This window comes from Dendrobates tinctorius, unplaced genomic scaffold, assembly GCF_039654945.1.
Source record: "Dendrobates tinctorius isolate UK_male_01 unplaced genomic scaffold, ASM3965494v1 ptg000070l, whole genome shotgun sequence".
Classification (NCBI taxonomy): Eukaryota; Metazoa; Chordata; class Amphibia; order Anura; family Dendrobatidae; genus Dendrobates; species Dendrobates tinctorius.
Window position 1 is genome coordinate 78,621,902 of NW_027361738.1, and position 14,700 is coordinate 78,636,601.

Sequence of the window (14,700 nt, forward strand, 5' to 3'; positions counted from 1 at the left end):
TGGTATCGCATGGATTTTCATTTTTGTGTTACTGATGAACCTCTAAACTTGTAGGATTGGGAGGCTGGGTGCTCGTTTGTCCCTATTGTTCTGAAATAATTAAAAGGGATCTTACAGTTAATAAGAGGTTGACAGAATGAGGATCTGATTACTGGAGCACTGTGGCCTAATTGCTGTTTACCAGTCATAATGATGTCTGTGGCTGGTAACTTTGGCTTAAAGAGGACCTTTCATTAGAACCCAAGTGTCCAGTTTTCATTCTTCTTTTAGTCCCGCTCCTCTCCTGAGTGTGCCATTTTTTGTTTTTCTGAAATCCGCCATACGGTTCCAAAGATACGGACAGTTTTATTTTTCATAGCCTTTACCCAGGAGGTACAGTTTACAGGATCCTCAGGGGCGTGTCTAAAGGCTGCTCTACATAATAATCCTGTGAGCCACACTCCTTTGTTCAACCCAGAAAAGTAAGCACTTAATAAAAAAGGCCTATATCTCTGGAGCCATGTGGTAGTTTTCAGAAAAACAAAAAAAAAAACGCAAGAAACCGAATACTCGGGAACAGCGGTAATAAAAGAAGAGCAAAAATTGGATTCTTGACTGGGATAAGCTGCAGTTCCAGGCACAGTCACACTACTGTTGATCAATTGGGTGATCCTGTGGGTTGAACTGACAAGATTATAGATTAATAGCCTGAGATTTGTTTTCATTTTTCATTATTTTATACAGCAAAAAAAATAAATTGTATAGAAAATCAGCTCAAACTATAAATCTTAAAAAAAAAAAATTAAAGTAAAACAATAGAAAAATATTAAAAGCAATAACAGTATATATTGTGTCCTTTTTTTTTTTTTTTCATTTTCGTGAGAAAATTCTCTGAACAAAGGGCATGGCGGCCTCTGGATTATTTTATTTCTATATGTATGTGTGCATTTCTCCGAACGTCATTGTGCCGGAGAGGGCCTTATTGTTCTTAGTAGAACTGGTTTGCTTATGTCTAAATTCAGTAAGGCAGAAAGCGCAGCTGCACAGATAATACATTCTCCCCAAGGGCTTTGGCTGAGCAAATTAGGTGTCAATGGGGTGCCTGTGCAGGCAGTACTTCCTCTAATTAGTCTCCCGAGCCTAGTCGGTGGCAGGTAGAAGATGATCTAATCAGTTACTCTCCGTCTGATGCTTGCAATGTGTAGAAATCCTGGCAGGCATGGTCTGCTCCCACAGGTCATTCACCTGCACAGCAAGAGTCCTTGTTTTCCTTTCTTATCTTTTTTTTCTATAGCATGATGCATTTTTGGAATCGTGATTCACCCAAAATGTCCGCTTTGTCCTGTGCAAAACCATCGAGCTTTTCATTTTACTCCTTTATATTAACTCTGGGCCGAAACTCATTGGAAAGCGACTATTATTTGACAATCAGATATCAAGATGTGTAAGCTTAAATCAATAGACAAGGAAATATGGAAAGACAGTTCTATGGGTCTACATCCAGTAGAGCATACTTGCCAGTCTTTCCAATCCTCCCGGAAAAAGGAAAGATGTCCCGTACTCCGGAAGATTCGACAAAATTCCTGAGCACTATGAAAACAACCAAACCTTTCTGTTACTGAAGAAGGTGTTTTTTTGTGCCCCGGTATCTCCGTGAGGCAGGTACAAAAGCACGGAGGTGGGATAGTCTGAAACTAGCCATACACATTAGATAGGTGCCGGCCGAATGTTTGGCTGGCAGACATCTCAGCTGACTTTCCTAGCGCTCCTGTGTTCTCTATGAGAAAGCTGCACCCCTGACACAGTGGACGGTGACTTATCTACAGGAGAACAATGAGATTGGCAGTCCGAAATCAGACGTGCGATTTACATCTCCCCTGACCATCAGTTGGCCGTGTCAAGTATAACCATTTTGGCCCAACCGCTGTTTTTTTTGTCAATGGCCAGTAACTACAAGAATGCCAAGGGTAGAGAACAAAGTTGAAGTTCCATTGCTTTTGTACCAAATTGTAGCAAAGTCGTTATAAAAGGGGTTGTGCACTATCCAGAAAATAACAACACTTATACTCACCTCGAGTGCATGCGCCATTTCAGCAGTGTTGGCATTGGCTCTTCCGGAGCTCAAAAACATTATCTGTGGCTTGACTGTCCTCTCCTACAGATGTAATTGACATCTGGAGGAAGTAATAGAGCAGCAGCAGCTCTCACTTCCTCTGGATGTCTAGATTTATCCGAAGGAGGTGAGAGTGAAGTCAGCACTGATTGACTGCAAGGATCATGTGACATAATGTCATGTGAGCCCTGGGAGAGTCAGTCCTGACACCGCTGGAATGGCGCCGGCACTGGAGGAAAGTATTATTTTACTGGGTGAAAATATAGGAATTCAGAAGGGGTTGTCTGAGTAATAGTCAACTGTTTTAACCATCATACCATTGAGTCCAAATAAGCACCAGAGTCTGGCTGTCATTGCAACCTGTGCGCCCACCTACAATTGCACTGATTAGTCAGAGAGAAGGGAAGACGTAGGAGCAACTGCTCCTGCTTGGGAGGCTCACCCGGAAGCAGTAGACCATTTCTTTGTTGGCTTATATGGTACATCACTGTGGGGTGTAACGATATCAGAACGTGCAGATTATTGAGGTATTTTTTGCATTTTTAATATGAATCTGTAAAAAAAAATGACACCAGATTCTATACGGATGAAGATTTTGGCATCTAGTCACTTTTTGGGAAGAAGAAGTCTTCCACGGTTCCTGTTTTTATTTCTATAACTTATGTTCAGTTCTGCAAGAATTTTGTTTTAAAAGTGCTGAAAATCCATTTATCTCCTGAAATGTTTAAGTTTTGCAAAACTTAAAAAAAAAAAAAAATTGCCGAGCTTGGTTCTTCAGACTATATAATGGATATAATGGAAAGTCAGCACTTAATGGTCTAAGTGTGTGATGGTCTTCAAGGACATGATCTCCTTAAAATATATATACGCATGCACTGAAGCCATCAAACGAGTCTTCAGCAGACGATCTACGATAATGGTCCCCAACCTTGTGTAGCTTACAAGTCACTTTCAAGTAGACAAGATGTACTGAGCCACAATGAACATTTAACCCCTTCCATCCCCGTGATACGTAAATTAAAAGGCAGATGGCAAGGTGCCTGTGCAAGAAGCCTGTTATCCTACGCTTCGAGGCTTTGATGGTGCGATCAGGATATCACACTAACAACCTAATCCTAGACGGGGAACTAAAATAATCAGTTCCAAGTTACTAAAAAACCCTCTAAATACGGATCTCATTATGTTGGAATTTGGAGATGATAATCAAGGGATGGGTCCTACTACTAAGGAATGATGGAGGTGTCTCCCATGATGCAGGTTCTTGTAGTGTTAGTATTGACTAGATTATATAATACAGCGTTAAAAAATTGTGGTAAACAAAAATTTGCTTGGTCAGAGATGAGTAATATCAACAGAATGACTTGCGTGGAGACCTGAGTATTTGGGGCCGAGGAGAAGGTGACCCTTTAGATACCATTCTAGGACAGCTTCACTACGGATGAAGGAAATTCTCTCTACGGTTCTTTATATAAAGTCAAGAATTTTAGACCTCTCAAGAATAAGGCTGTCATGATGGATTTGCTGATACGTGAATATTCTAGATATAGGACACTCTTCCAAATTAACATCTTTTCAATTTTGTCACCAAGCTCATCCCAGAGACTGGAAGTGAGGCCAGTGGCCACCTTAAAAGTCGCTTTCTTAAAAATGAACGTATTGTCTATCTTTTTGTGTCCCTGTGACATCCATACAAATATTTGACTAAGGCTAGTTTCACATTAGCATTTACGGCCGCAGCGTCGGGCTGCGCACGGCCGCTGCTAAGCCCTGCCCCTGCCACGCCTCCGCCGGTAGCTCCGCCTACGGGCGCCGACCAGCGCCAAACGCAACCTGTTGCAATTTGGTTGCGTTCGGCGCACCGTCAAAAGGACGCATGCGCTGCCAAACGCATACTGTGCACGGCCTGCATCCCCAGTGATAAAGATAGGGGATGCAGGACGCATGCAGCGTCATGCGCCCGTAGACGGAGCTACCGGTGGAGGCGCGGCAGGGGACGGGGCTTAGCGGCGGCCGTGCGCAGCCCGACGCTGCGGCCGTAAACGCTAATGTGAAACTAGCCTTACACCTTACATTAATGGGGGGAAATAGTCTCTCCTGCTGCAAACCCAACTTTCTCCAGAAAAGAAGTCTTGTTGAGGGTCGTATGTCTTATTTGAAGCCCTTTTTGTTATTTTTAAGCTCCAGAGACATTAATACGTTTCCTTTAGAACTTACCGTGCAAACTTTCCCTAAAGCCCAATTTAGTTTGCGTTGGTTCAGACTAGCAAACAAAAAAAAAGTTTGAAGTTTTTTCTGATATTCTGGATATTTAAGCCTAACAAAGTTATATAGGAGGGGTACTAGATCGCAGTGCTTGGTTCCGTAAAGAGTTTTTCCATTTAGAGGAAATTTCATTGTGTCTGTTACACTGACGCCATTAAGCTCTTCACCTCTGCCCATGTAGATGGCACCAGCCAGTGATTGGCTGCAAGTACTGTCGATGTGATGTTACAGCTACAGAGCAGCAAACACCGGAGCGGTGGTGGAGACTCAACACTGGAACCAGGGAGGATGAGTAAAGTACTAGGGACACAGATTTTCTGAAAATGGAAAACCCCTTTGAGAGTTACTGTCATTTAAAAAAGCTTGGCATTTTATGATGACATCAAGATTTGTATTCACTGGGTTTCGAAGGGGCTGTTACCACCCCCAAGTACTAAAATAAAGACAAGTGCTCAGCTGAGTTCTGCTTTTCTTTAGAAGGTGAGTTAGTAGAGAAAGGTCCAAGGATTTTTTTTTTTTTGAGCGCTTTTGTTCCATCAGTGATTTCTTGGGGCCTCTACGCCCAGACCAGCTCCATTTATAACTTCAGACTGTTTTTTATTTTTTTAAATGACCGTTACTGTTTAAGGACTCATGCATGTAACTGTATTACTAAGCTTACATATTAAAGCCAAGGAAGAGATTAAGAACAGGTTCTGCCCCATGTAATTAAGGACATTTTTTCCCCAAAACTTCCAAGGGTTATACAGAGCTAACCAAAATTTCATTTTGGTAAATTACTAAACGGAATGGGAATTATAACATATTCCCCCCTACGAAATCAATAAAAGGTGTTCCGAAAACTCTCAGTAGGGATTCCAATCCAACCCAAAAGGTGCATTTCCATTGCATGATTATGAGCATTCCCAGAAATGCTTATTTCCCCAAAAATAGCTCAGTTTAAACAGTTTGCCGATCACTTGAAGAGCGAGCAAAATGCTCATTCATCTGGTGAAAGTTTGCCTAATAGAAGAGCATTCTCAACAGCACAAACCAGAACCGTGCTGCTGAGAACAAATGCAACCTAGTCACACAGAGCGATCGACTACAGATCATTCTGTGAACATCTAAAGCACTTTCTGCCTATCAAAACAGACCATTAAACAACCGCTGACCTGAAAACATGTTGCCAATCGGCAGTCGTTTAACGCCGCTCATCGACTGGTGTAAATGTACCTTTGTGGTGATTGGTAAATGGTAGGAACCGTTTGGTTCTTGTATTTCCATGGATCTGTAGATCTGAATGGTCGAACGTTGAAGCAGATTGGTTTTGATGGAGCATTACTGATTGGACAGATTGGTTTTGATGGAGCATTACTGGTTGAACTTACAGAGCCATGATTCTTTGTAAGTTAGTGGGAGTCGGGCAGTTAGGGAGCATTCACACTGAGTTTATTTTGCAGTAGTTTACGACTTTTCAAAAATCACGGGCAGTTAACAAAACATGAGTTGATTGGAGAGTTGGGGAGTTTCTGCTCCAAAACTTCAGCAAAAAAACCCTCACACCCTTAAGTGTTACAACTCTGAACCAAATGGGTCAACTATTTACTACTGTGTTCCAATGAATGAGCATTGAGTTCTGACTCCTAAAACTTAAAAAAACGGCTTATGATTAAGAGTAATATATTTTTTAGATATTTTAGCTCTTTTAATGACCTTTGTCAAACTTTTGTTATTTACCCATCATGTTGACTTTGTGTTTTCTTCTTTCCAGGAGAGAAAAAAAGTAAAAAAAATTGCAGAAATTCATGGAAGGAGAAGACATTTGCCTTACGGAGAGAACTTTTGGCGGTTGATCATCAACCATAAGCTGACTCATCACTCAAAACAATATTCCACCCACTTATTTGCTTCAAGCCTTGCACGCAGTTTGCTACCTTGTGATTTATATGAAGATTAAAATGTAATATTACACGGCATCTTTTTTTTTATGTTCTTTTATTTCCCCGATTTCATTTAAGACAACACATACGTATATGCTCATGTCTCTAAACCTTCCTAAGTTTTTCCTACGAGGCTGTAAGCCTAGAATACGACTATTTATCAGTTTGCAAGACTTTTCTTAGCGAAAAGCGAAAAAAAAAAAAACTCGTTTGCAATAAATGTTTGAAGCAAATTCATACTGGATCGTTTAGTATACATTTCTATACAAGGACTTTAATATCATTGGGCGCTGGGGCCTGTTCTTATAATTAGCAATATTTTGTTGAACATCCGAGCTGTTAATATGAGGCTTTGGATGAGAAAACATTGACATTTGTACTTCACTATAACAATGTGTAATGTATTCATGGTTTTTAGAATAAAGCATATATAGAATATGAATGGAAACGTGCGGGGGGGACGGGTCACAATTTTTTTCACTTTTGGAGCTATGGTCAATTTCAAAGAGAATTATTATTTATTTTTTTATTTGCATTCCATTTTATTCTGATGGTTCACACGAACATTCAAAGGGATCCTAAAAACAAAAACCTCCAAAATCACTACATAAACTACCATTACCCATTTGTAATACTCAGGTTTCTTTTTACCAGTTTATTACTCACTCTTCACCTGCATGTAGCAGCTCTGCCTTCCTGTATCGCAGCGGGAAAGCCCAGCACGAGCTGATATATCAGTTAGAAGCTGAGGTATGTATTGAGCCAAAATCCTGTGTGTGCAGAACCCTTGAGATAAATTTTGTTGGAGCACAGTGTCATTTTTTTTCCTAAAGAGGTAAATGCCCATAGCATCAAAATGTCTATCTGAATAGATAAAAAACAAAAAAACAAAATCCCTCTCCCCTTCATTTTTATTTTAGAGTGGAGTTGTCACTTACCAAACATATATATTTTTTTTTATCTGGTGTAAATGCCGCTGTTCTCCTGAATCCGGCGATATTTTTCTTTTGTTCCTGTGCCTCTCCGTTCCTTAGATATGGACCTGTTTTCCCTGTACATAAATCTTGCATTTTTATTGAAGTGGGCATGGTCCTGAGGGAAACTTCATTGAGGACCACACCCACTTGACTTAAAAAAAAAAAAAAAAAGCAAACAAAAAAACTAATTTACATGTAAGGAAGAGGAGGTCATATCTCAGGAAGAGAGAGGCACAGGAACAAAAGAAAAACATCACCGGATTCAGGAGAACAGTGGCATTGACACCTGGTCATACAGTTACATATTTATGGCAAGTGACAGGTCCCCTTTAAATTTGTATTTTTAGTTAAAATCTTTGACATTGAGACCTTGTTTTATCCTAATTTCCCCATCATCATTTCTTCTTGCTTTGGGCCATCACAAAACATGGCAGTCATCTAAAATAGTGGATGTCCATGTTTCAGGCACCCCATAGTCTAGAGAGGAGTAGGAAGAAGTTCCTGATTGTGGCTTATAAAGCAAGGTCCCGCTATGATCTCTAGCAAAGTCTTTTATAGTAGTATTGCAAATGTAAATTAGGGGAAAAAAAATCACTTATTGTGAAAGGGGTGGCCCATGTTTGGACAATGGCACCATGGTACCCCCAAGAATAAAATAGTCAATGACTGTCTCATTACTAAGATTACAAATCACTTGTAATCGATGTTGGAATACAAGAGCAAGTGTTCAATTCCTCTGCAGTGCCACCACAGGGGAAATAAGGAATTGCATGATGCAATCAGTGGGCTGTACTCTGAATTCCCCTAAAATATATATATTTTTAATTTTAAAATGGCTACTTCTTTCTGGAAACCTCCTTTCCATATTCCTTATGGGCATCATAAATTAAGTAATCTACAAAAAAACCCCAAAGAAAACGCTTTTTTTGCTAGAGCAAAAACATTGGCTTTGGCTTCTGATGTGTTATCAGGACAACCATGCTTTCCATAGACACCCATTTGAGACGGGCAATTTGATTTGTGCTGCCTTGGGTCTAATGTCCACTCCGGTTCTTTGCCGCAGCCGGTTTTACTTCTGCATGATCGGGTCATCATCCTGGGCATCTCCGGTGCGTGCTGGGTAACCCCGGGATGTCATGGTGTTGTGTTGCAACTCACACATGACATTGTGTGATGTCTTCTAACCAGGTCTCACATGACCTCATAAGTGCCGGAGATGCCGAGGATGCGTAATTGAGGACCGGCTGTCTCGGAGGACCAGACTGGCCACCAGACCACAGCAGCGTAAATCGAATTGCCCATCTGTATCACCCAATCATTCCAATGGCCGCCATGTCATTCCTCTGCCTCCTGCGGCCACTGCAGGGAAAATGTATTATGATACATTTTCCCTGCAGTGGCCGCAGGAGGCAGAGTAGAATACTTGCAAAAAATCTAATAATTCCTTGCAGCCTGTAGCCTCATGATCATGATGTGCACGTCTTCATTTTGAGAGCTTAAATGCAGGGATAATTTATATCATTTCACAAACCAAAACAGTTTACAATTTTCTGTCTTTTACACATTCCATACAGATTGCATATTGTGCATTATGTCTATTTTTTGGCCTTATTGAGCTGTTCCGGTTCCAACTCGAGAGGCAATAAAGGGAAAACCTAGAATATTTGATAGAATATTTGCAGGATGTCCTTGGTATTAGAGGGAAGTAAAGGCCACCTATTCAGACACTGGCTGTCATCACGTTCTCGATTTTTATGGTAAGAAGATGGCGGCTGTAAATATTTCTCTATATACCATTTTTTTTAGCTTGGTCTTCTGACTGCAGACTTTAGTTTAATTCATAGACATTTAGAACTTTAGGATATTGCCCAGGTGGGAGGATAAAAAAAAGCCATAATTGGATCCAAAATTAGGATACGGTAGGATTCATTCCTGGTGCTGATCTATTCTTGGTTTTGGTCCATTCCATTACTTCTTTCCCCATCTCAGGACAGTGAGACTCTGATGCTTATCTTATTCTACCTAACTTTTACGGAAGAGGTCAGCGTTTGCCCCCTTCTGTTCAGTTCCTATTTCAGCAGTAGATGCAGGAGACGGAGAGAAGGTCCACAGGTTCTCGTTGCTTACTAGAAATGGAGAACTTGCTGACCTTCAGCGCTGCCTTTCGACTGACCTTACAAAAGACAAAGGGCGGAATCCTTTATACTTCTTCCATTATTTAATTTATTCCAGAGATGAACAGAATAGTAGATCCCAAATTATGGATATCTCTTACTGGCTCTAGAGGGATTTGGGAGCCAATTATGTTTCTCCTTTCCTGCTAGTACATTTAGTGTTGATCCCAACATCTAAGATTGTGTCTGATTGTTTAGTTGTTGTTTATTCTCTCTCGGTCAAGCAACCATTGTATGATTTTGAGAAGATAAATTTATTGCATCTTAATAGGAGATGCCATATTTTTCAAGTCGATGCAGGTTCCATCTCATGCACCCAGATCTACCTCGAGAATGGAGCTCCGTGGTGCACCACTGTCAGTGGAGAGGTGGCCGCGTATCTGCGGCTCAGTCCATTCACTTGTGTGGAAGTTTCACAACTTCCAGAACAAACATATCCAGTTGATAGGCCACACATGTCCCAGATGGGACAACCCCCTTAATGCAGTAACAAAGGGCTACAGCAAAACGTCAAGTTTCTTCAAGTTGTTTTACAAGTTGAACCCAGTAAGTGGCTTCCAAACTCCTGCTATTCCCCAGTCTATTTACCTGCCTTTTATAACAGAAGGTACTCATTAGGAGTACATCTGATGGCAGTGAAAGGGTCAGCAGTGCTCCGTTCTCCTCCTCTTAGAGTTGCCCTCATCGGAACAATCTCCTGTAGCAGTTTATCCCCAGAGTTTGGGTTCTTTTGAACGTCCATGATCATCGCTCTGATCTTGGATTGCAATGCACAAAGTGGCCGTGTGTCTCCAGACCCAGAGTGCGATCCGACATCAGAGCATCGATCATCTGAAATATTTGTTAGACACAGGTACCGAGCTAACCATTTCACTGCCATCATCTGTACTCCAAATGAGTAATCCCTTAATAAAGTAATATGAAAAGCTTCATAACTTTCCATGATGGACAAAATTATTAAAAAAATAAATCAATAAAAGGTTTCTTTTTAAAGTTCTAGTATGACATGTGGCTTCCAATTGGAGATTAAAGTTGCTGATAGAAACTTACAATGCCTCTGCTTCTTCAGCATGGATCCTCAGCTAAGGCGGCCCTACCCTTTCCCGATGACTGTACAGCCGAACATCCTGGCCAAATATTCTGCTGTTACGTCAGACTTTGGGTGGTAGGTGAAGAGATGGAGGAATGATTGTGACCATTTTTGGGAAAACAATTTGCCACAAAGGCCCCTCCCTTCCAACCAGAAAAGCTGGGGGTGGGAGAGGGGTGTAACCTTGACTCCTAAGAAACGGAAGAGTCCTAACGTGAAACATATGCAATAGTTACCTTTTCTGGCCAAGGGCAAAAACTTTTTACAAAGCAATTGCACTAAGGGGGACACATTGGTCTCCAAATATTTGGGTAAACACGTCACCATCACTGTGATATTATCATTATAACGGAGTCTCACATATTAATATATTTATTTAATCCCGTAACTGAACTAGAAGGCTAAAATTATCTGCAAAATTTCTTGCCTTCAAAGTAAAAACACACAAAAAATTCTCCCAATTTTATTTTATTTTTTTTTTTTCATGATCAATACTATAATTTTTTTTTTACGTAGAGATGATTTTTATCACAGGTTCTAAAAAAGTGAAATAAACAGATATTTTTTTTTTTTGCCAGAACTTTTTAACTTTCCATCACAAGGAGGTGCACATTATTTTCTGGTTGTACCATGATCGTTTTGGTCACATTTAATGAAGATTATTTTTTATTATTTAATTCTATAGTATATAGAGATTGAAAGGAAAACAAAAAAAAAAGGAAACCGGAAAAGTGAATGTGGTCCTTATCGGTGCTCCAGAATGGCTTATATGCTTTTTATTGAACAGTATTCGACCATCACCATTCCGGGGGTCAGAATAGTTCATGAACGGATGCACTTATAAGATTGCATCTTTGCATTTGCAATCAGAACATGATGGTCACAGCCTTTCATAGTTTCTCGTAAAATGCACTCGTTTTTTGATATACGTAAAATACAGACTTGCAAAAATGGTGCCAGTGTTGATAAACCTCTCGAAAACTGGGCTGGGTCGTTGATTTGAGGGTGGCAGCACATTTGGCCTATTTCATATTACACTAGTCTGTTTCTTTAACCCAGCGATTCTCAAACTGAAGACCTAGTACCCTTATGACCCAGGGGTGAGAGATTTTGAGTTTGCAAATTCTGTCGAAATACCAAAAATGGGACTGTTTATTTTCCCCATAAAAAAAAGCCAAAGACTGCCAGCTATTTTTTTAGACTGTGTGCACATGGTGCTTTCTTTTTGGAACGAAAAACTGAGCAGAAACTCAAAAAAGTTTTTGAGAAGTTTTGAGGCTTGGAGAGTCTTTTGAAACTCTTCCAAAAACCTCCGCATGCACACAGCCTTAGACTAGATTTTAGCATTTACACAATGTTTTCAATGAGCCAGATGTGAATAGATGTTTTTATAAAATCTGCACTAACCTATGGCTTTACCTAAAGTAATGTTTGCCAACTTGTCCAGGAAAGATTACCTCCCAGAGAGACATGGGAGGTGGCCATTCTCCCTGGCGAAATGATACGAAAATCAGCAATTTCAGAAGGATTCTTGTGTCCCGGCATCCTGCAAATGTGGGGACCAAAGATGGAGGAGGTCGGGAATTGGCATTGAGCGGACATGGACTTTAACAGAGGCCAGGACTGCACCCCATCTTTTTATTGACAAATATGTTTAAAATAGTCCTAATGGTCTTATAAAGGGGACCCAATACCTAAGGACTATCCAGATTTGTAGGTGGGGGGTATAGATTAATCCTACCCCTTTTTGTTGGCCCAAGACCCAAAAGTCCAAATAATTTAGAATTCGACACACCTACTACAAGAGGTTAAAGAGGCATTACTATTTACAAACCATTATGGCGATATTGGTAGTGTATGTCATAAATGCCTGATCTATTAGCATTTAAGGAGAGGAGAGGTGCGGGAAATCCAGGTGATTCCGAACGATAGTTGTAAAAATGTCCTAGTTTATTCCTGCAATGCATTTTGGATTGGGCTTTACTCCTTCCTTGGGCCCTCCTAAACATGTTGCAGGAACAAAATTTTCATATTTACCACTTGGAATCACGTTCGGCTCTGGGAGGGCCGGGGATTTACCAGACCTTTCCTCTCCTTTACTTGATATGTCCTCCACCCATCGGGTTTGAGTGCAGCGGCTGGAGAGGCAGCCATCACCGGGTTTTTACTAACTCTTTCACGGAGTTAGGCCGCACACAACCCGCCCAAGTGAGCGACAAACCCTCCGACCTATCCTCATCTGCAGATAGCGGCGTTACACAGGGAGCGCTTCTTTCTTTTTCTCGCCACAGCTGATCTATTTCCATGGAATTCAAGGGGGAAGTTTATGGGAGATGGGGAAATGGCCAATCCAATGTCTAATAAACAGTAATTCTAACAAAAAGTGGCGACCTCCTATGGGTGCCTCGAAGGTCACAGAAAGTTTGAGAATTGCTGGCTTAGTGCATAATAATAGACTGATTTTATCTTCATGGTCTTGTAGGTAGCAGCGTATATTGATGCTTTACTTGTTACTATGTGTATTTTGTGCAAAAATAAATAAAGATGTATTTGTGCCTCATCTGACTTTTGTCTTGTTCACTGGCCTTCGATCTTCATTCCATTCTTCTGCATTGCACCAGATGTAGGAAAGGTTCCTTATAGGAGGAAAAAACACAAATATCTGCCGGTATTTGGAAATGTGAATCACATGAAAAGATCAGAATATCGGCAATCCTAGATATTTTACAGCTGATTCAGCAACTGCGACTTTTTAAAAAGTTGCAAAAACTTGTTGCAATTTCACTCCAGTCTCCCCTGGTGTATTTTTTAAAATGCCAACGTTTTGGCACAATAAGCAGCAAAAGCAGCACTAAACAGGAAGAAAAGCACATTTTTTGTCGTCAAAATGGTGTTACATGATTCATGAATTTGGAGCCAAAAATGACAACTAATACCAAAAGACAAATAAGGAACGATGAATCGGGACCAAAATAGTGTGCGTTTTATAGTAATTATATTCTTGTACATAGGGAGCAGTATTATAGTAGTTATATTCTTGTACATAGAGGCAGTATTATAGTAGTTATATTCTTGTACATAGGGAGCAGTATTATAGTAGTTATATTCTTGTACATAGGGGCAGTAGTATAGTAGTTATATTCTTGTACATAGGGAGCAGTATTATAGTAGTTATATTCTTGTACATAGGAGCAGTATTATAGTAGTTATATTCTTGTACATAGAGGCAGTATTATAGTAGATATTTTCTTGTACATAGCAGTATTATAGTAGTTATATTCTTGCACATAGGGGGCAGTATTATAGTAGTTATATTCTTGTACATAGGAGCAGTATTATAGTAGTTATATTCTTGTACATAGGAGCAGCATTATAGTAGTTATATTCTTGTACATAGGAGCAGTATTACAGTAGTTATATTCTTGTACATAGGAGCAGCATTATAGTAGTTATATTTTTGTGCATAGGAGCAGTATTATAGTAGTTATATTCTTGTACATAGGGGTAGTATTATAGTAGTTATATTCTTGTACATAGGGGTAGTATTATAGTAGTTATATTCTTGCACATAGGGGCAGTATTATAGTTATGTTCTTGTACATAGGAGGAGTATTATAGTAGTTATATTCTTGTACATAGGAGCAGTATTATAGTAGTTATATTCTTGTACATAGGAGCAGTATTATAGTAGTTATATTCTAGTACATAGGAGCAGTATTATAGTAGTTATATTCTTGTACATAGGGGCAGTATTATAGTAGTTATATTCTTGTACATAGGAGCAGTATTATAGTAGTTATAGTCTTGTACATAGGGGGCAATTCTTGTACATAGGTGGCAGTATTATAGTAGATATATTCTTGTACATAGGGCCAGTATTATTGTAGTTATATTCTTGTACATAGGAGCAGTGTCACGGGGTCCTTCTCTGGTATCACACAATCAACAGAGCAAGCGAAGAGTGAACGATTCCAATACCTTTATTCAGGAAAAAATATGAAAAGGTCCATATTCAGTCCACCACACAAAGGGATAAGATAGTCCAGAATAAGAATGCTGTCCAGTATCAGGATAAAATGTCCAGAGAAACGAGATTCCAAAACTCTAGCACCAGAGGATAAAATGGGTCCTTCTCTCTCTGAAGTGCTGTCTGATCACGATCCTGTCCACACTGGAACTGACG

The 14,700-nt window shown here is 40.1% G+C and overlaps 1 protein-coding gene across 5 annotated transcripts in view; it reads left to right on the forward strand.

Moving 5' to 3' along the window:
- CDK14 (cyclin dependent kinase 14) overlaps positions 1 to 13,082 on the forward strand; it is a 701,555-nt gene extending 688,473 nt beyond the window's left edge. For all 5 annotated transcript variants that reach the window (XM_073581965.1, XM_073581962.1, XM_073581963.1 and 2 more), the window contains one exon: positions 6,108 to 13,082. The gene's annotated coding sequence lies outside the window, so the exon portion shown is untranslated. The remainder of the gene's footprint in view (positions 1 to 6,107) is intronic.
- The last annotated feature ends 1,618 nt before the right edge of the window (positions 13,083 to 14,700 follow it).